The sequence below is a fragment of the Hordeum vulgare genome, chromosome 2H (assembly GCF_904849725.1).
Source record: "Hordeum vulgare subsp. vulgare chromosome 2H, MorexV3_pseudomolecules_assembly, whole genome shotgun sequence".
NCBI classification, from domain to species: domain Eukaryota; kingdom Viridiplantae; phylum Streptophyta; class Magnoliopsida; order Poales; family Poaceae; genus Hordeum; species Hordeum vulgare.
The window spans coordinates 170,489,134-170,510,153 of NC_058519.1; positions in this window are offsets into that span (position 1 = coordinate 170,489,134).

Consider the following 21,020-nt stretch of genomic DNA (forward strand, 5'->3'; position numbering starts at 1 on the left):
GATAGCATTATCACAGATAATGGAAGTAATTTTGTAGCCTAGGAAGTAAAGTATTGGTACACGTACAAGAGCATAAAGCTCGACTACACCCGAGTATATCATCCCCAGTCCAACGGCTAGGTTGATCTTGCCAATGGACTAATACTAAGCAGCATAAAACCGTGATTATTTCAATCCTTAATGAAGATCGACACCCATTGGGCGGAGTTGCCTGACTCCATACTATGGGGCCTACACACCACACCTAATTGATCCACGGGCTATACACCCTTTTTATGGTCTACGGGGCAGAATCACTCCTCCAATGCGACCTCATTCATGATGCACCTAGAGTGCACATTTATGAGGAAAGAGAAGCCGAGTTCGATAGTAAAGATGACCTAGAAGCACTGGATGAGGAGTGCGATGTAGCTCGAGCCCGGTTCGCGTTTTACCAACAACAGACTAGGCACTATCAAAGCAGAGAGGTCTGAGCCAATGTATATAATGTTGGGGACCCGGTTCTCCGAAATCATCCCGAAAAGCAAAACCATAAGCTTTGCCTAAGTGGGATGGCCCGTTTATAATCGACCGGGTACTTACAGGAGGGGCTTATCACCTTCAAGATCCCAAAGACAACGGACTTGACCCACATATGTGGAATGCCATGCAACTTCGGTGCTTCTAGAGTTAGATGTCAGCACTCTCCCCATTTCCTTTCCTTTTCAGTTAATAAGTATCCTTGACCATCATAGTAATCCCTTCCAGCTACAATCTATTTTCTCAGGTTTTCATAACCATGCGTCTGGTACAATAGAGGTACATCAGGTACTTCGGCGACATCTTTAAAATGTGAACTCGTACCGCCCTAGGGGCTCTTGTCCAGTAAAGCACCTTCATGTTTCATTTTGTGTACTCAAGTTTCATGTATATGCGCCACCTTCCCTTTGGAATCGTTTTACTCTAATATATGCATCGATTGACCTTCAGGTTATGCCAAGCTCATTACGTGGCTCCTGTGTTTACCTCCTACGTTCTCGATTGTTTGGCTAGGGGATAAAGGGAGCACTTGCATGATTATTACTTCCAATTTGGCTGGTCAAGTGCCTCGGCTGGGTGAAGCGAAAACCCGGTTCCCTTAAGAGTACAAGTGGCCGGCTACAACGGAAGTGAATGAACTGGTGATACTTTTGAGTGATACCTAGGTGGTTCAGCCCCAATTTAGTATTTTTCCTCTAAATAAATAGGATGGAGAAAACCTGGTCGAGGTTAACATGACATACCTAAGGAAATGAACGTTTATAAGAACTGTTTTCTTGAGAAGATGTTTCTTACGTTAAATACTAATATACCAATAAGCTATATATGGTACTTTATTTTTTGAACAACATAGTTGGGTTGCCTTGTTATCCAAAGTACCTCACCCTACTCCTCGAAGGAGAAGTAGGTAACACTCCTTGTCTATTGGCCAAGGCGGCAAAAGTGGATGGCTGGTTAATAAAGTTGGCATTACAGATCCGAGCACAATGGTGTAAAGTACATAGTTACATAGAACCATCAATATAGTGCATTACATCTTGTCCAAATTGTCGATTATTGTATCAAAGGCGCAATCCTATTGCAAGAATTGAGTTGCGGACATGACTTGGCTATACACTAAGTGCATAGGAATCTCCTTGCCATTTGGACCCATCGTGGTTTTGAGATAAATTATGATTCTTTATGACATACAGAGTACTCATACTCACGAGTGATGGTATCTTTGGTCCTTCATATCTTCTCCTTGGCCAGGACAAGTTGAGCCTTAAATCTCTTAATGTATCACACATGCTCTTCATTTTTTATTTTATAGTGTGGTTCTCGTCGATAGTTCTATTATGCACATGACAGATGGCCTTCTCCTGCGATTCAACATATCACTTATCTTCCCCGGCGTGCTCCTGATGCGTCTCTAGCTGACCAATGGTTACGGCTGCTACATAGTCAATGGATTAGGGGTGGACCTACTATTCTGGCGGCATGAGATATTCTTAAACATACATATGAGTTTCTCGGGTGAACTTCTTAACATTCTCGAGCTCGAACTTGGCAATTGTTAACTATGTTTTGGTTAGTTTTCACTCCTCGCCAAGTTTGTCATTCTTCTCCCGAGCACCATGTGTCATGCATAATAAACCCTTAAATTTGTCATGCTTGCCAAAATTAATACTCGGGGGCTACACATATCTCACATACTATTATTTAAAAGATGTTCAGGCCCAAGTGTGGACACACTTGTAGCCCTTTAGGCCCGACAAGAGTGTCAGGGGCCACTATCTACTACGATTGGGTGTATTTCATCATTAATGGATCACCTGCTCCAAAAAGAGTATTTACTCGTTGAGGGAGTCATGGATTAAGGGGTCATCGGGGCGCTGGCCCATGGATCGAATCATCGGAGTCCGAATAGTAGACAACTTCGTATGAAGGAAGGAAGGTCCCAAGGACTGGCTTGTACTCCAAGCTAGAAGGACTAGGTCAACTCATCTATTCCTAATTATAGTCCGTAACTTGTAAACCCTAGGGTCCCTCGTGTTTAAATAAACCAGGGACCATAATCCGTGTAGAGGAGGCTGAATAATCTAGGGTTTAGCATATATGATCTTGACGTAGATCTACTCTGTAATCATCTCCATCAATACAATCAAGCAGGACGTAGGATATTACCCTCCATAGGAGGGCCCGAACCTGGGTAATCTGCTGTCTCCCCCCTCTTCTCGCAACCCATTGATCCAAGGTCCACAGTTCGGGACCCCGTACCCGAGATCTGCCGGTTTTGACACCAACATTGGTGCTTTCATTGAGAGTTCCACTACAGGATCACCAAAGGTACGATGGAATGTCTGGTGATCAGTGAGGAGGTCCGTAATAGGGACTTGTTCGACCCCAAAAAAATCTTCGCATTCGGAAGCATCGTTCTGCATGCCGATCCGGCAAACCACCTCGGTCAGATCGGAAAATCCCCCCCCCCCTCGGTCAGGAAGTCAGGTTCGGGAGCCTAGAGTTCACCGCCCACCGCTCGGGAGACCTTGTGTTAACAAGGTTTTCCACTCCATTGAAGGAGCGCTCGAACCTCTATATTTTGTCCATCGAGGCTGTAAATCCAATCATCAAGACAAACTCATCCCTGATCCGGCCTTAAAGCCTGACAGGCACGGGGCGTCCGAACTCGCTTCAGTCGAGCTCCCCCCAAAGGCGATCTCATGTACCGTCGAGGTATTAGGGACACTGTTCTCCCCTGAGCATACAGGCGACGCAACCGCCACTAAAACCTGAACATTGCATAGATTCCTTGACCAGATCCAAGTCTTGGGCATGACTAACGATGAGGGCATAATCTATGATCGGATCGGGATCACACCCGATGACAGGGAAATCCACATCTGGTCCGTACTGTCGAACGCCCAGTTGAGGGCTCCTCATACCGATCATCAGCACTAAGAATGGTACTCATCCCAGTCGCTGATCACCCAGACAAACTTGACAACCCAAAGCTTCCATCCATCTCCGGGAACAACTCAAGTCCGGTGGCTGGTTCAGAACGCAGCCCCATCAAGGACGCGGTGACTGAACCCACGATGGCAGAGTCAACGGGAATCCAAAATTTAAGCCCACCCGCCACCCAACCTCAGCATCCCTCGAAAGTAGGGTCTGCTACAACCCGTCCACGGTCACTCAAAGACCGGTCGAGTCAGTGCACCACTTTTGGGCGAGGTTCCTCCTCCTTGAAAAGAAGGAAGGAGGTCGCAACCATGAAATAATAAGTGCCTTCCGAACACATTGTCGGGACGAGGGCATTCTTAATGCCCTAGCTCGTCGCTGGGTTCAAACCTTCGTGGAGCTATCGAACCTGGTTCTCAAATACTATGCCATGGAGATCACCTGGCAAATGCAAAAGATGTTCATCAAGCCCAATTACACCGAGCATAGTTGGCGAATTCGGATGAGGCAGTCACCTCTGCTCACAGGACAAGCTACCTCTGAGCATGCGAAAAAGAGAAATATGTCAAAATCAAGGGACAAGTCAATCCTCGATAGACTACTAGACAAGCCATGCCCCCATACACTTTGTCCCGCTGGACACACTTTCCACACACAACCTTCGAGCTTGTTGGTTTGTCCGGCAAGTCGCGAAAAGTTGGGAAGTAATCCTCCAGACCTCAAGACACAAAAAGCCTGGGGCACTATCGAGTAACAGTGCGGAGATCCTAACGATCTACAAAACATTATCCTCTGCAAATCAGCGAAAGAGAGCCTTTCGAGAGCTCAACCAGATCAACCTTGTAGTGGAGATGAACACCTAGTCAAACATACCTATCACATTCGACCAAGATGATAAGCTGGTAATGAACACTAGCCGGGAACCTGCCGCCCCAGTTCCGAACCCCATCGTAGACGGCTTCATATTGAGCAAAGTACTCATGGATGGGGGCAGCTGCCTGAACCTCATTTATGAGGACACGCTGGATAAAACGCAGTTTGACCGATCTCGGATCAGGCAAAGCTCAACCACCTTCCGAGGCATATTCCTCGATAGAGAAGCACGCTGCATAGGATGCATTACACTCAATGTTGTATTCGGTACCCCCGATAACTACCGGTCCAAGCAGCTCCTCTTCCAGATCGTGCCATGCCACAATGGCTACCACGCCTTGGTTGGACGGGAGGCCTTCACAAGATTCCAGGCCATACCACACTATGGGTATATGAAGCTAAAAATGCCAGGGCAAAATGGGTATAATCATGGTAGAAAGTAATCCTCACAAGGCACTCCGGGCCGAAAATAAGACGACATCCCTAGCCTTGGAGGTATTGGCCGAAAACCTGGTCGTAGAAGAACTAACAGCCCTGCTGGCCGTGGTGGACTAAGACGACGTAATCCTCGGCAAACGACCAAAATCTACATCTTTCAATCTGACGGACGAAACTATCAAATTCCACGTACATCCAACGGACCCCAATAAAACCGCATCTATTGGAGACTACCTGGAATACGTAGAAGACGAGGCACTACGCGCCTTCCTCTGCGAGAATTAGGATATATTCGCCTCGCATCCTTCGGATATGCCAGGGATCCCCACGGGGCCGGCCGAACATAGCCCAAACATAATAGCAGGCTTTAAGTCGGTCAAGCAAACCCTGCGAATATTTTGTGAACCTAAGCATCAAGTCATGGGCATGAACTGGCTAAGTTATTGGAGGTCGGGTTCATCAAGGATATCAAACACCCTGACTGGTTGGCAAATTAGGTCATGGTACCAAAGAAGGATAAATCTTGGCGGCTATGTGTCGATTTTAAATATCTTAACAATGCATACCCAAAGGAACTCTTTCTGTTACCCCTCATACATTAGATGCCTACTTCGGATACCCCTACTCGGACATGACTTCGTGTGCTTACATGATGCCTACTTCGGATACCATCAGATCAAAATGACGGAATCCGTTCAAGCGGCAACTACCTTCACAACCCCATACATGTCGTTCTGCTTTAACACAATGCCCTTTGGGATAAGAAATGTAGGCGCCACTTACTAGCGCATGAGCCAGACATGTATGAAAAAACAAATAGGCAAAACTATGGAGGCATACATGGACGTCAAGACCCGCCACGTCAGCCAACTCATAGACGATCTAAGAGAAACGTTTACCAGCCTACGGGCATACAACATAAGGCTTAATCCGGACAAATGTGTCTTCGGAGTCCCAGCCAGCAAATTCCTTGGGTTTATTGTGTCATAGCGCGGAATCGAGGCCAATCCGGCCAAAATCTAAGCACTGTCCAAACTCGCTATCCCGACAGAGCTACCGCACGTCCAGAAATTGGCAGGCTACATCGCGGCTTTAAGCCGGTTCATTTCTTCCCTTTGCGAGAAGGACCTCCCGCTGTACAGGTTGCTAAAGAAGACCAAAAACTTCCAATGGACCGAGGAGGCCACGACAGCCTTGGAGGAAATCAAAATACGGTTTGCCAGTAACCCTATACTCGTCGTGCCTTATCCAGGGGAACCGATGTTGCTATACATTTCAGCCACTAACCAGGTGGCCAGCGCGGTCCTCGTCGCAGAACAAGAAGCCGAGGGTCACTAGTTATGGGTACAAAGACATGTCTACTATGTATCCGAGGTGCTTACCCCATGCAACACGAGATACCCACACTACTAGAAAATCTCTTATAGAGTGTTCATATCGTCGCGCAAACTCGGACACTATTGTCAGGAGTGCACAGTCACGGTAACATCAGAAGTACCCGTGAACGATATAATCAACAACAAGGATGCCACCAGACGAATTGCAAAGTGGGCCATCAAGCTCTTGCCGTTTGAGATTACCTATAAGCCACGGAGAGAAATCAAATATCAAGTGTTGCCGGACTTTGTTGTAGAAAGGATGGAGTCTGAACTCCCCAAAGAATACAGTACCTATGCTCATTGGATCATGTACATCGACGGATCCAAAACCTTGGCCGGTCTAGGAGCTGGAGTAATCCTCACATATCCTAACGGAGACAATGTGCGATACATGCTACAGATTATGTACACCGACTCCAATAACACAGCTGAATACGAAGCCTTGTTGCATGGTCTTTGGATGGCAATTTTAATGGGCATACAACGGCTTGGGGTACGAGGAGACTGCAACCTCACCATATCTCAAATTAATGGCGAATTTGATGCCAAAATCCCGAAGATGGCAGCATATCGAGACACTGTCCTCGGGATAACAGCACAATTAGAGGGGTTGGAATTCCATCATGTCTCAAGGGACAACAATCAAGCCGTGGACATTCTCGCCCGTTTAGGCGCGACACGTGATCTCGTCCCCAATAACATATACCTGGAAAGGCTCTTTAAGCCATCCGTGGTGTGGCAGAATGAGTCGGGGTGTAAAACAGCCGACGGTGTGGAGCTAACCATCCCCCCGCCATAGCCCATCAAGACGATCAAGTCATCGGTGGGCCTTCAATCGAGAAAATTGTTGGAATTATGCCCTAGAGGCAATAATAAATGTATAGTTATTATTATAATTCCTGTATCAAGATAATAGTTTATTATCCATGCTATAATTGTATTGAATGAAGACTCATTTACATGTGTGGATACATAGACAAAACACCGTCCCTAGCATGCCTCTAGTTGGCTAGCCAGTTGATCAATGATAGTCAGTGTCTTCTGATTATGAACAAGGTGTTGTTGCTTGATAACTGGATCACGTCATTGGGAGAATCACGTGATGGACTAAGACCCAAACTAATAGACGTAGCATGTTGATCGTGTCATTTTGTTGCTACTGTTTTCTGCGTGTCAAGTATTTATTCCTATGACCATGAGATCATATAACTCACTGACACCGGAGGAATGCTTTGTGTGTATCAAACGTCGCAACGTAACTGGGTGACTATAAAGATGCTCTACAGGTATCTCCGAAGGTGTTAGTTGAGTTAGTATGGATCAAGACTGGGATTTGTCACTCCGTGTGACGGAGAGGTATCTCGGGGCCCACTCGGTAATACAACATCACACACAAGCCTTGCAAGCAATGTAACTTAGTGTAAGTTGCGGGATCTTGTATTACGGAACGAGTAAAGAGACTTGCCGGTAAACGAGATTGAAATAGGTATGCGGATACTGACGATCGAATCTCGGGCAAGTAACATACCGAAGGACAAAGGGAATGACATACGGGATTATACGAATCCTTGGCACTGAGGTTCATACGATAAGATCTTCGTAGAATATGTAGGATCCAATATGGGCATCCAGGTCCCGCTATTGGATATTGACCGAGGAGTCTCTCGGGTCATGTCTACATAGTTCTCGAACCCGCAGGGTCTGCACACTTAAGGTTCGACGTTGTTTTATGCGTATTTGAGTTATATGGTTGGTTACCGAATGTTGTTTGGAGTCCCGGATGAGATCACGGACATCACGAGGGTTTCCGGAATGGTCCGGAAACGAAGATTGATATATAGGATGACCTCATTTGATTACCGGAAGGTTTTCGGAGTTATCGGGAATGTACCGGGAATGACGAATGGGTTCCGGGAGTTCACCGGAGGGGGGCAACCCACTCCGGGGAAGCCCATAGGCATTTGGGGGGGTCACACCAGCCCTTAGTGGGCTGGTGGGACAGCCCACCAAATCCTATGCGCCAAGGAAGAAACAAATCAAAGGAAAAGAAAAAAAAAGGAGAAGTGGGAAGGGGGAAGGACTCCCTCCCACCAAACCAAGTAGGACTCGGTTTGGGGGGGGAGAGTCCTCCCCCCTGGCTCGGTCGACCCCTTGGGGTTCCCTTGGACCCCAAGGCAAGGTTCCCCTCCCTCCTCCTATATATATGGGGCTTTTAGGGCAGATTTGAGACTTTTTTCTCACGGCTGCCCGACCACATACCTCCATAGTTTTTCCTCTAGATCGTGTTTCTGCGGAGCTCGGGCGGAGCCCTGCTGAGACAAGATCATCACCAACCTCCGGAGCGCCGTCACGCTGCCGGAGAACTCTTCTACCTCTCCGTCTCTCTTGCTGGATCAAGAAGGCCGAGATCATCGTCGAGCTGTACGTGTGCTGAACGCGGAGGTGCCGTCCGTTCGGTACTAGATCGTGGGACTGATCGCGGGATTGTTCGCGGGGCGGATCGAGGGACGTGAGGACGTTCCACTACATCAACCGCGATCTCTAATCGCTTCTGCTGTACGATCTACAAGGGTACGTAGATCACTCATCCCCTCTCGTAGATGGACATCACCATGATAGGTCTTCGTGCGCGTAGGAAAATTTTTGTTTCCCATGCGACGTTCCCCAACAGTGGCATCATGAGCTAGGTTCATGCGTAGATGTCTTCTCGAGTAGAACACAAAAGTTTTTGTGGGCGGTGATGTGCGTTTTGCTGCCCTCCTTAGTCTTTTCTTGATTCCGCGGTATTGTTGGATTGAAGCGGCTTGGACCGACATTACTCGTACGCTTACGAGAGACTGGTTTCATCGTTACGAGTAACCCCCTTTGCTCAAAGATGACTGGCAAGTGACGGTTTCTCCAACTTTAGTTGAATCGGATTTGACCGAGGAGGTCCTTGGATGAGGTTAAATAGCTACTCATATATCTCCGTTGTGGTGTTTGCGTAAGTAAGATGCGATCCTACTAGATACCCTTGGTCACCACGTAAAACATGCAACAACAAAATTAGAGGACGTCTAACTTGTTTTTGCAGGGTATGATTGTGATGTGATATGGCCAATGATGTGATGTGATATATTGGATGTATGAGATGATCATGTTGTAATAGAAATATCGACTTGCACGTCGATGGTACGGCAACCGGCAGGAGCCATAGGGTTGTCTTTATACTAACATATGTGCTTGCAGATGCGTTTACTATTTTGCTAGGATGTAGCTTTAGTAGTGATAGCATAAGTAGCACGACAACCCCGATGGCGACACATTGATGGAGATCATGATGATGGAGATCATGGTGTGGAGCCGGTGATAAGAAGATCGTGCCGGTGCTTTGGTGATGGAGATCAAGAAGCACGTGATGATGGCCATATCATGTCACTTATGAATTGCATGTGATGTTAATCCTTTTATGCACCTTATTTTGCTTAGAACGACGGTAGCATTATGAGGTGATCTCTCACTAAAATTTCAAGACGAAATTGTGTTCTCCCCGACTGTGCACCGTTGCTACAGTTCGTCGTTTCGAGACACCACGTGATGATCGGGTGTGATAGACTCAACGTTCACATACAACGGGTGCAAAACAGTTGCGCACGCGGAACACTCGGGTTAAGCTTGACGAGCCTAGCATGTGCAGACATGGCCTCGGAACACATGAGACCGAAAGGTCGATCATGAATCATATAGATGATGTGATTAGCATAGGGATGCTTACCACTGAAACTACTCCCGACTCACGTGATGATCGGACTTGGGATAGTGTAGGTGGATCATGAACCACTCAAATGACTAGAGAGATGTACTTTTTGAGTGGGAGTTTAGCATGTAATTTGATTAAGTTGAACTCTAATTATCTTGAACATAGTCTAAGTCCACTTTGAATATATTTGTGTTGTAGATCATGGCTCACGCAAGTGTCATCCTCAATTTTAATACGTTCCTAGAGAAAGCTAAGTTGAAAGATGATGGAAGCAACTTTGTAGACTGGGCTCGTAATCTTAAGCTAATCTTACAAGCTGGAAAGAAGGATTATGTCCTTAATGCTGCGCTAGGAGATGAACCACCCGCTACGGCTGATCAGGATGTTAAGAACGCTTGGTTAGCGCGTAAGGAGGACTACTCAATAGTTCAATGTTCAGTCTTGTATGGCTTAGAACCGGGACTTCAACGTCGCTTTGAGCGTCATGGAGCATTTGAGATGTTCCAGGAGTTGAAGTTCATCTTTCAGAAGAACGCCCGGATCGAGAGGTATGAGACCTCCGATAAATTCTATGCTTGCAAGATGGAGGAAAACTCGTCTGTCAGTGAACATGTGCTCAAAATGTCTGGGTACTCAAACCGTCTAGCTGAACTGGGGATTGAACTCCCGCAAGAAGCTATCACTGACAGAATCCTCCAATCACTGCCGCCAAGCTATAAAAGCTTTGTGTTGAACTACAACATGCAAGGGATGAACAAGTCTCCCGGCGAGTTGTTTGCAATGCTGAAAGTCGCAGAGTCTGAACTCCGTAAAGAACATCAAGTGTTGATGGTGAGCAAGACCACTAGTTTCAAGAGAAACGGCAAAGGCAAGAAGGGCAATTCGAAGAAGAGCGGCAAGCCCGTTGCCAATCCATCGAAGAAACCCAAGGCTGGACCTAAGCCTGAAACAGAGTGCTTCTATTGCAAGGATATGGGTCACTGGAAGCGCAATTGCCCCAAGTATCTGGCAGATAAGAAGGCGGGCAAAGAAAAATCAGGTATATTTGATATACATGTTATTGATGTGTACTTAACCAGCTCTCGTAGTAGTGCCTGGGTATTCGATACCGGTTCTGTTGCTCACATTTGCAACTCGAAGCAGGAACTGCGGAATAGACGGAGGCTGGCGAAAGACGAAGTGACGATGCGCGTAGGAAACGGTTCCAAGGTTGATGCCATCGTCGTCGGCACCGTGTCACTTCAACTACCATCGGGATTAGTGATGAACTTAAATCATTGTTATTTAGTGCCTGCGTTGAGCATGAACATTATATCTGGATCTTGTTTATTGCGAGACGGTTACTCTTTTAAGTCAGAGAATAATGGTTGTTCTATTTCTATGAGTAACATCTTTTATGGTCATGCACCGAATGTGAGAGGATTGTTCATATTGAATCTCGATAGCGATACGCATATACATAACATTGAGACCAAAAGAGTTAGAGTAAACAATGATAGCGCCATATTTTTGTGGCACTGCCGCTTGGGTCATATTGGTGTAAAGCGCATGAAGAAACTCCATGCTGATGGACTTTTGGAGTCACTTGACTTTGATTCACTTGACACGTGCGAACCATGCCTCATGGGCAAGATGACTAAAACTTCGTTCTCCGGAACAATGGAGCGTGCAAGTGACTTGTTGGAAATCATACATACCGATGTGTGTGGTCCGATGAGCATGGAGGCACGCGGCGGATATCGTTATTTTCTCACCTTCACTGACGATTTGAGTAGATATGGTTATGTCTACTTAATGAAGCACAAGTCTGAAACATTTGAAAAGTTCAAGAAATTTCAGAGTGAAGTAGAAAATCATCGTAACAAGAAGATCAAGTTCCTACGGTCTGATCGTGGGGGTGAATATCTGAGTTTCGAGTTTGGTACTCACTTAAGACAATGTGGAATTGTTTCGCAGTTAACACCGCCTGGAACACCACAGCGTAATGGTGTGTCCGAACGTCGTAATCGTACTTTATTAGAAATGGTGCGATCTATGATGTCTCTTACTGATTTGCCGTTATCGTTTTGGGGTTATGCATTAGAAACAGCTGCATTCACTTTAAATAGGGCACCATCGAAATCCGTTGAGACGACACCATACGAACTGTGGTATGGCAAAAGGCCAAAGTTGTCGTTTCTTAAAGTTTGGGGATGTAATGCTTATGTCAAAAAGCTTCAGCCTGAAAAGCTGGAACCCAAAGCGGAAAAGTGCGTCTTCATAGGCTACCCAAAAGAGACAGTTGGGTACACCTTCTATCTCAAATCCGAGGGCAAAGCGTTTGTTGCTAAGAACGGAACTTTTCTCGAGAAGGAGTTTCTCTCGAGAGAATTGAGTGGGAGGAAGATAGAACTTGACGAGGTTGTCGAACCTCTCATCCCTCTGGATGGTGGCGCAGGGCAAGGGGAAACCCCTGTGATTGCGACGCCGGTTGAGGAGGAAGTTAATGATGATGATCATGAAACTCCAGTTCAAGTTTCTGTTGAACCACGCAGGTCGACGAGATCACGCGCTGCTCCAGAGTGGTACGGTAATCCCGTCTTGACAATCATGTTGTTAGACAACAATGAACCTGCAAATTATGAAGAAGCAATGGTGGGCCCAGATTCCAACAAATGGCTAGAAGCCATGAAATCCGAGATAGGATCCATGTATGAGAACAAAGTATGGACTTTGGAGATGCTACCTGAGGGCCGCAAGGCTATTCAGAACAAATGGATCTTTAAGAAGAAGATGGACGCTGACGGTAATGTGACCGTTTATAAAGCTCGACTTGTGGCAAAGGGTTTTTCACAAGTTCCAGGAATTCACTACGATGAGACTTTCTCTCCCGTAGCGATGCTTAAGTCCGTCAGAATCATGTTAGCAATAGCTGCGTTTTTCGATTATGAAATTTGGCAGATGGATGTCAAAACGGCGTTCCTTAACGGTTTCCTTAAGGAAGAGTTGTATATGATGCAACCCGAAGGTTTTGTCGATCCTAAAAATGCTGACAAGGTGTGCAAGCTCCAGCGATCCATTTATGGACTGGTGCAAGCATCTCGGAGTTGGAACAAACGCTTTGATGAGGTGATCAAAGCATTTGGGTTTATACAAGTGGTTGGAGAATCTTGTATTTACAAGAAAGTGAGTGGGAGCTCTGTGGTGTTTCTAATATTATATGTGGATGACATATTACTGATTGGAAACAACGTAGAGCTTTTGGAGAGCATAAAAGGTTACTTGAATAAAAGTTTCTCTATGAAGGACCTAGGAGAAGCTGCTTACATTCTAGGCATTAAGATCTATAGGGATAGATCAAAACGCCTGATAGGACTTTCACAAAGCACATACCTTGATAAAGTTTTGAAGAGGTTCAAAATGGAACAGTCCAAGAAAGGGTTCTTGCCAGTGTTACAAGGTACGAGATTGAGTAAGACTCAGTGCCCAGCAACTGATGAAGATAGAGAGCATATGCGCTCCGTCCCCTATGCTTCAGCCATAGGCTCTATCATGTATGCGATGCTGTGCACTAGACCGGATGTTAGCCTGGCCATAAGTATGGCACGCAGGTTCCAGAGTAATCCAGGAGTGGATCACTGGACAGCGGTCAATAATATCCTAAAGTACCTGAAAAGGACTAAGGAGATGTTTCTCGTGTATGGAGGTGACGAAGAGCTCGCCGTAAAAGGTTACGTCGACGCAAGCTTTGACACAGATCCAGACGACTCTAAGTCGCAAACCGGATACGTATTTATTCTTAATGGGGGTGCAGTAAGCTGGTGCAGTTCCAAGCAAAGCGTCGTAGCAGATTCTACATGTGAAACGGAGTACATGGCTGCCTCGGAGGCGGCTAAGGAGGGTGTCTGGATGAAGCAGTTCATGACGGATCTTGGAGTGGTGCCAAGTGCACTGGATCCAATAACCTTGTTCTGTGACAACACTGGTGCCATTGCCTTAGCAAAGGAACCAAGGTTTCACAAGAAGACCAGACACATCAAACGACGCTTCAACCTCATCCGCGACTACGTCGAGGAGGAGGACGTAAATATATGCAAAGTGCACACGGATCTGAATGTAGCAGACCCGCTGACTAAACCTCTTCCACGGCCAAAACATGATCGACACCAGAACTGTATGGGTGTTAGATTTATTACAATGTAATTCACATGGTGATGTGAGGGCTGGATTATTGACTCTAGTGCAAGTGGGAGACTGTTGGAATTATGCCCTAGAGGCAATAATAAATGTATAGTTATTATTATAATTCCTGTATCAAGATAATAGTTTATTATCCATGCTATAATTGTATTGAATGAAGACTCATTTACATGTGTGGATACATAGACAAAACACCGTCCCTAGCATGCCTCTAGTTGGCTAGCCAGTTGATCAATGATAGTCAGTGTCTTCTGATTATGAACAAGGTGTTGTTGCTTGATAACTGGATCACGTCATTGGGAGAATCACGTGATGGACTAAGACCCAAACTAATAGACGTAGCATGTTGATCGTGTCATTTTGTTGCTACTGTTTTCTACGTGTCAAGTATTTATTCCTATGACCATGAGATCATATAACTCACTGACACCGGAGGAATGCTTTGTGTGTATCAAATGTCGCAACGTAACTGGGTGACTATAAAGATGCTCTACAGGTATCTCCGAAGGTGTTAGTTGAGTTAGTATGGATCAAGACTGGGATTTGTCACTCCGTGTGACGGAGAGGTATCTCGGGGCCCACTCGGTAATACAACATCACACACAAGCCTTGCAAGCAATGTAACTTAGTGTAAGTTGCGGGATCTTGTATTACAGAACGAGTAAAGAGACTTGCCGGTAAACGAGATTGAAATAGGTATGCGGATACTGACGATCGAATCTCGGGCAAATAACATACCGAAGGACAAAGGGAATGACATACGGGATTATACGAATCCTTGGCACTGAGGTTCATACGATAAGATCTTCGTAGAATATGTAGGATCCAATATGGGCATCCAGGTCCCGCTATTGGATATTGACCGAGGAGTCTCTCGGGTCATGTCTACATAGTTCTCGAACCCGCAGGGTCTGCACACTTAAGGTTCGACGTTGTTTTATGCGTATTTGAGTTATATGGTTGGTTACCGAATGTTGTTCGGAGTCCCGGATGAGATCACGGACGTCACGAGGGTTTCCGGAATGGTCCGGAAACGAAGATTGATATATAGGATGACCTCATTTGATTACCGGAAGGTTTTCGGAGTTACCGGGAATGTACCGGGAATGACGAATGGGTTCCGGGAGTTCACCGGAGGGGGGCAACCCACTCCGGGGAAGCCCATAGGCATTTGGGGGGGGGTCACACCAGCCCTTAGTGGGCTGGTGGGACAGCCCACCAAATCCTATGCACCAAGGAAGAAAAAAATCAAAGGAAGAGAAAAAAAAGGAGAAGTGGGAAGGGGGAAGGACTCCCTCCCACCAAACCAAGTAGGACTCGGTTTGGGGGGAGAGTCCTCCCCCCTGGCTCGGCCGACCCCTTGGGGTTCCCTTGGACCCCAAGGCAAGGTTCCCCTCCCTCCTCCTATATATATATGGGGCTTTTAGGGCAGATTTGAGACTTTTTTCTCACGGCTGCCCGACCACATACCTCCATAGTTTTTCCTCTAGATCGTGTTTCTGCGGAGCTCGGGCGGAGCCCTGCTGAGACAAGATCATCACCAACCTCCGGAGCGCCGTCACGCTGCCGGAGAACTCTTCTACCTCTCCGTCTCTCTTGCTGGATCAAGAAGGCCGAGATCATCGTCGAGCTGTACGTGTGCTGAACGCGGAGGTGCCGTCCGTTCGGTACTAGATCGTGGGACTGATCGCGGGATTGTTCGCGGGGCGGATCGAGGGACGTGAGGACGTTCCACTACATCAACCGCGATCTCTAATCGCTTCTGCTGTACGATCTACAAGGGTACGTAGATCACTCATCCCCTCTCGTAGATGGACATCACCATGATAGGTCTTCGTGCGCGTAGGAAAATTTTTGTTTCCCATGCGACGTTCCCCAACAAAAACACCCTCAGAACATGAGATCATTGCAATAATAGCTGCATGGACTGAACCACGCCTTGCCTACCTATTATGCAAGGAGCTCCCCGAGGACCAAACTGAGGCACGACACGTTATTCGCTGATCTAAAGCCTATAAGGTTCATGAGGGCGGGCTATATAAAAAGAGCGCCACCGGTATACTTCAACGGTGCATATCCGAAGAAGGGAAACAATTGTCGGCTGAAGTACACTTCGGCATGGGCGGCCATCATGCAGCAGCTCAGGCCTTGGTCAGCAAGGCTTTCTGACCTGGTTTCTTGTGTACTAAGCTAGAGAGTACGCCCATGCACTTGTTCAACGATGCACGGGATGCCAATTGTTCGCAAATCAAAGCCATATGCCTCCCACATCGCTTCAGACAATTCCGATCACCTGGCCCTTTGCAGTCTGGGGTCTGTACATGGTCAGCCCACTTAAACGGGGGACCAAGAAAAATAAATATCTCCTCGTAATGGTCAATAAATTCACCAAGTGGATTGAGGCAAAGCCAGTCAGTTCCTCCAAGGCCAAACTAGTCATCAATTTTATATCTCGCGTCGTGCCCCGTTATGGTGTCCCACACATCATAATAACCAAGAATGGATCTAATTTCACCGCCGAGCAAGTGAAGGATTGATGTGCAAATCTGGGCATCAAGCTCGATTACGCCTCAATTTACCATCCAAAAACCAATGGCCAGGTCGAACAAGCTAATGGGCTCATTACGAGTGGTATTAAACCACGTCTTGTACGCTCTCTTATAGAATCCGACTGTCATTGGGTGGAGGAACTCGATTCCGTACTATGGGGCTTGCGTACCACCCCTAAACATTCCACACGATACACGCCATTTTTATGGTATACGGGGCCGAAGCGGTCCTTCCCTATGATATCATCCATGACGCACCCCATGTGCGTATGTACAAGGAAAAGGAAGCTGCGCTAGATTGGCAGGACGAATTGGATGCCTTAGAAGGCGAGCGTGACATAGCTCAGGCCCGATTAGCATTTTACCAGCAGCAAGCTCAGCGCTATCAAAAGAGACAAGTTCGGGCCAAGGTGTATGATGGGGTCATAGTCCTAGGGTAGGGTCATAGGCCTGCTCTGTAGGTCCAACCCAAGGACTACCCCTCATAAGGGACAAGGCCCTTAGTCAGTTCCGACTGAACTAAGGAGTTCCCTTCATCCAGTCGGTAACAGATCCTCGACCATCCAGTTGGAGATTAGCATTCGGAGTTTATCAAACTAACCGACTGGATTCCACTCTGTGCATCGTAACCCCCGTGGAGGGAAACGGTCATACGTTTCCGTGTGCCTTTATTAGCATTTAAGACGTACGTTACCTGTAATGTAGGCATTTATTCGCCACTACTCCACCCCTGTGCACCGAACCGTTGTGGAGGGCAGCGCACTCAATATAAGCCACCCTCCCCCACTGGTGCAGGGGTTAGCAACTCATTTTATTCCATATTCCACTCGACAACAAGCTCCCAGAGCACTGAGACGTAGGGCTATTACCTCCACCGCTGAGGGGCCTGAACTCATACAACCTCGCCGTAGCTAAGGCTCTGCCCATCCTTTCGTACCCTACATATCTATTGTCAGACTTATACCCACGACAGTTGGCGCCCACCTTGGGGCAGGTGTCTAAGCGACTTCCGGCGAGTTTGCGACTACATCATTTCATCATGTCGTCCGGTGGAGATTCGAGCATGGGTCACGAGATCTTCTTCGGCGCTCTCTCCTTCATCGTCGACGATTCGGCATGGCTTCGGGACGCCCCTCTCGACGTCAAGGCGCTTCCACGCCGCGGGGCTACACACTTCCGTGCCGGCTCCCGCGGCATTCTTCTTCTCCAGCAGATGGCTCCGGTGTCGACCTACACCGCCGTCACGCGCCGCAACAAGCGGTCCCGCCGTCCGCAGCTCCAGCGTTGGGTGCAACACGCCCAGGCGCGCCAGAACGCGTCTTCACAAGTGGCGGTTCTAGAGTCGGTTGTGGTTGCCCCGCCGTCCCAGTGCTCGGACTCGGTTCCGACTGAGTTTCCTTCCGAGTACGCGGGTCGCGGGCCTGCAGCATAAGTACACATGGCCAACTCCGATGAAGATCCCCGTCAAGCTGGCCGAAACGAGCACGAGATCGGCAAAACGTCCGGCGCGCGTCGTCTGCCTCGCCGTTCTGCCAGTCGACACACTCGGCGGAGCAACGTGGAGTTGTTCCGCACACCCCTCCTCAACTTGGTTGCGGCTGCCCAGATAGTCGATTCCCTTCAGCCGACTGATTCAGAAGCTGGCAGGGGGACCGAGCAAATCTGCGCCCTGTTGCACACGGCGCAGCAGCAAAATTTGGGTGTCTCCCAGTCGCACAACAGGATCTACAATAGTTCTGTTCATGCGAATACGCATCGGTCAGTTCACAGCCCTGGTTCTCGTCAGCTACACAGGGGAGGCAGCCGTTCCATAAGTCCCGAAGATCGTCGCCGTTCACGCACCCCTCCGCGGGGTGGTCCCTACGGGCCCCGACAACATGATGATCGGCATTCAGTCGGTGACACTTACGACCCAAGGCCCGACGCGAGAGGGCATACCGCCCAGCGGAGGGTCGACAGGGGCCGAGCCCACCGCGATGGTTATGATATTGACCGTCCGAGTGGAAGAAGGACCATCGTTTCTGGTCCCGAGTGTTTCAGTCGAGCCATCCGATCAGCTGACATCCCTCCCAACTTCTGAGTGGCGACGGGAATTAGCAAGTTTACAGGAGAATCCAAGCCAGAAACATGGCTGGATGATTACCGAGTGGCAGTCCAGATCGGAGGAGGAGACGACCATGTCGCCATGAAGCACCTCCCTCTGATGCTCGACGGCTCGGCGCGAGCGTGGCTGAACCAGTTGGCCCCCTCAAGCATCTACAGTTGGGCAGATCTGGCCCGAGTGTTCATCAGGACCTTCGAAGGGACGTGCAAGCGCCCTGCTGGCCTCGTGGAACTCGAGCACAGCGTCCAGAAGCAGAATGAGCCCCTGGGTGATTTCATTCAGCGTTGGACAACTCTCTACCACGCGGTGGAGAACGTCACAGAGCATCAAGCAGTCTGCGCCTTCAAGGCAGGCGTGCGGTACAGGGATCTGTACCTGAAGTTCGGCCGAACAGGTGAGATCTCCATGAGCAAGATGATGGAGATAGCAGCACGCTATGCAAATGGCGAAGAAGAGGACCGCATCCGAAGCGGCAAGCACAAAACAGTCGCCGATGGAGATGGGCGTAACACTCGGAAGCAAAAGCAGAAAGCTCCGTCCACTCCGCAGGAAGAAGCTGCAGCTGTAACCAATGCCAAGTTCAAGGGCAAAGGGAAGGCTCAGTTCACCCCCAAGAAGAAGCAGTTCAATATTCCCATCCTGGACCAGCCATGTCCGGTTCATACGAAGATGGATGAAGAGGGCAACCCCATTTATCTAAAGCATACCACTCGACGGTGTCGCCTCCTGATCCAGGGGTTCGGCGAAGGGCAACCGAGTGAAAAGGACAATGAACAGGATGAGGAGGATAAGGAGGATTCGTTCCCCCGAGTCCATGCAACACTGATGATTTTTGGTAACGTTGAGAGCAAGAGTCGACTGAAGCTGGTGAACAGGGAGGTGAACATGGCCACCCCTACCAACCCCAAGTTCCTCAAATGGTCTCAGACTGCGATCACCTTTGACCAGTCGGATCATCCAGCACACGTACCCACCCTAGGGAGACAGGCTCTGGTCGTCGACCCGGTGGTGGAAGGAGTCCGACTGCGCAAAGTCCTCATGGACGGCGGCAGTGGCTTGAACATCATGTACGCCGACACTCTCAAGGGGATGGGCATTCCGATGTCCAAACTCAGCGAGAGCAGCATGCAGTTCCATGGAGTCGTCTCTGTACGAAAGGCCAAGTCACTCGGTCAGATCGCGTTGGACGTCGTTTTCGGCTCCGACAAGAACTTCCGCAAGGAAAAGCTGACGTTCGAGGTGGTAGACTTCCAGATCACTTACCACGCAATTCTAGGCCACCCGGCATATGCGTGTTTCATGGCCCGTCCATGTTACGTATACCTGAAGCTGAAGATGCCAGGCCCGAAAGGTGTGATCACCATCACTGGCAATCGACAGCGAGTCGAAGAGTGTCTGCAGCAAGGATCAAGAATCGTCGAATAGCAGATGGCCGTCAGCGAGCTTGACGAGTACAAGAAGACAGTCGACCCCGCTGATTTGATGCGTTCGAAGAAGCCAACTTCGGAGTCCGCATTTCAGTCGGCGGGAGAGATGAAGAAGGTCAACATCCACCCGACGGACGACACTGCTGCCGCGACGAACATCTCCACCACCCTCGATCCTAAATAGGAAGCCGAGCTCACCCAACTCCTCCGTGAGAACTGGGACATCTTCGCATGGAAACCCTCTGACATGTCGGGTGTACCCAGGGAGTTGGCTAAGCACCGACTGCATGTGGATCCCACCGCTCGGCCCGTCCGAGAATGCCTGCGACGGTCCGCCACGCACAAGAGGAAGGCAATCGGGGAAGAGGTGGCCAAGCTATTGGCAGCCAACTTCATTCGCGAGGTTCACCACTCCGAGTGGCTCGCCAATGTTGTCATGGTGCCCAAGAAGGACAAGTCGCTCCGAATGTGCATCGACTTCAAGCATCTCAATAAGGTCTTCCCGAAAGACCATTTTTCGCTCCCCCGCATCGATCAAATTGTCGATTCGACTGCGGGTTGCGAGCGTTTATCATTTCTTGATGCCTACTCGGGTTATCATCAGATCCGTCTGTATGGCCCCGATGAATTAAAAAACAGCCTTCATCACCCCATTCGGGTGCTTCTGCTACATCACTATGCCATTCGGTTTGAAGAATGCAGGAGCTACCTTTATGCGCATGATCCAAAAATGCCTCCTCGACCAGATCGGTCGGAATGTGGAGGCGTATATGGATGATATCGTAGTCAAGTCACGCAAAGGTTCCGACCTACTGACTGACTTGGCAGAAACATTCGCCAACCTTCGTAGGTACGATATCAAGCTCAACCCCG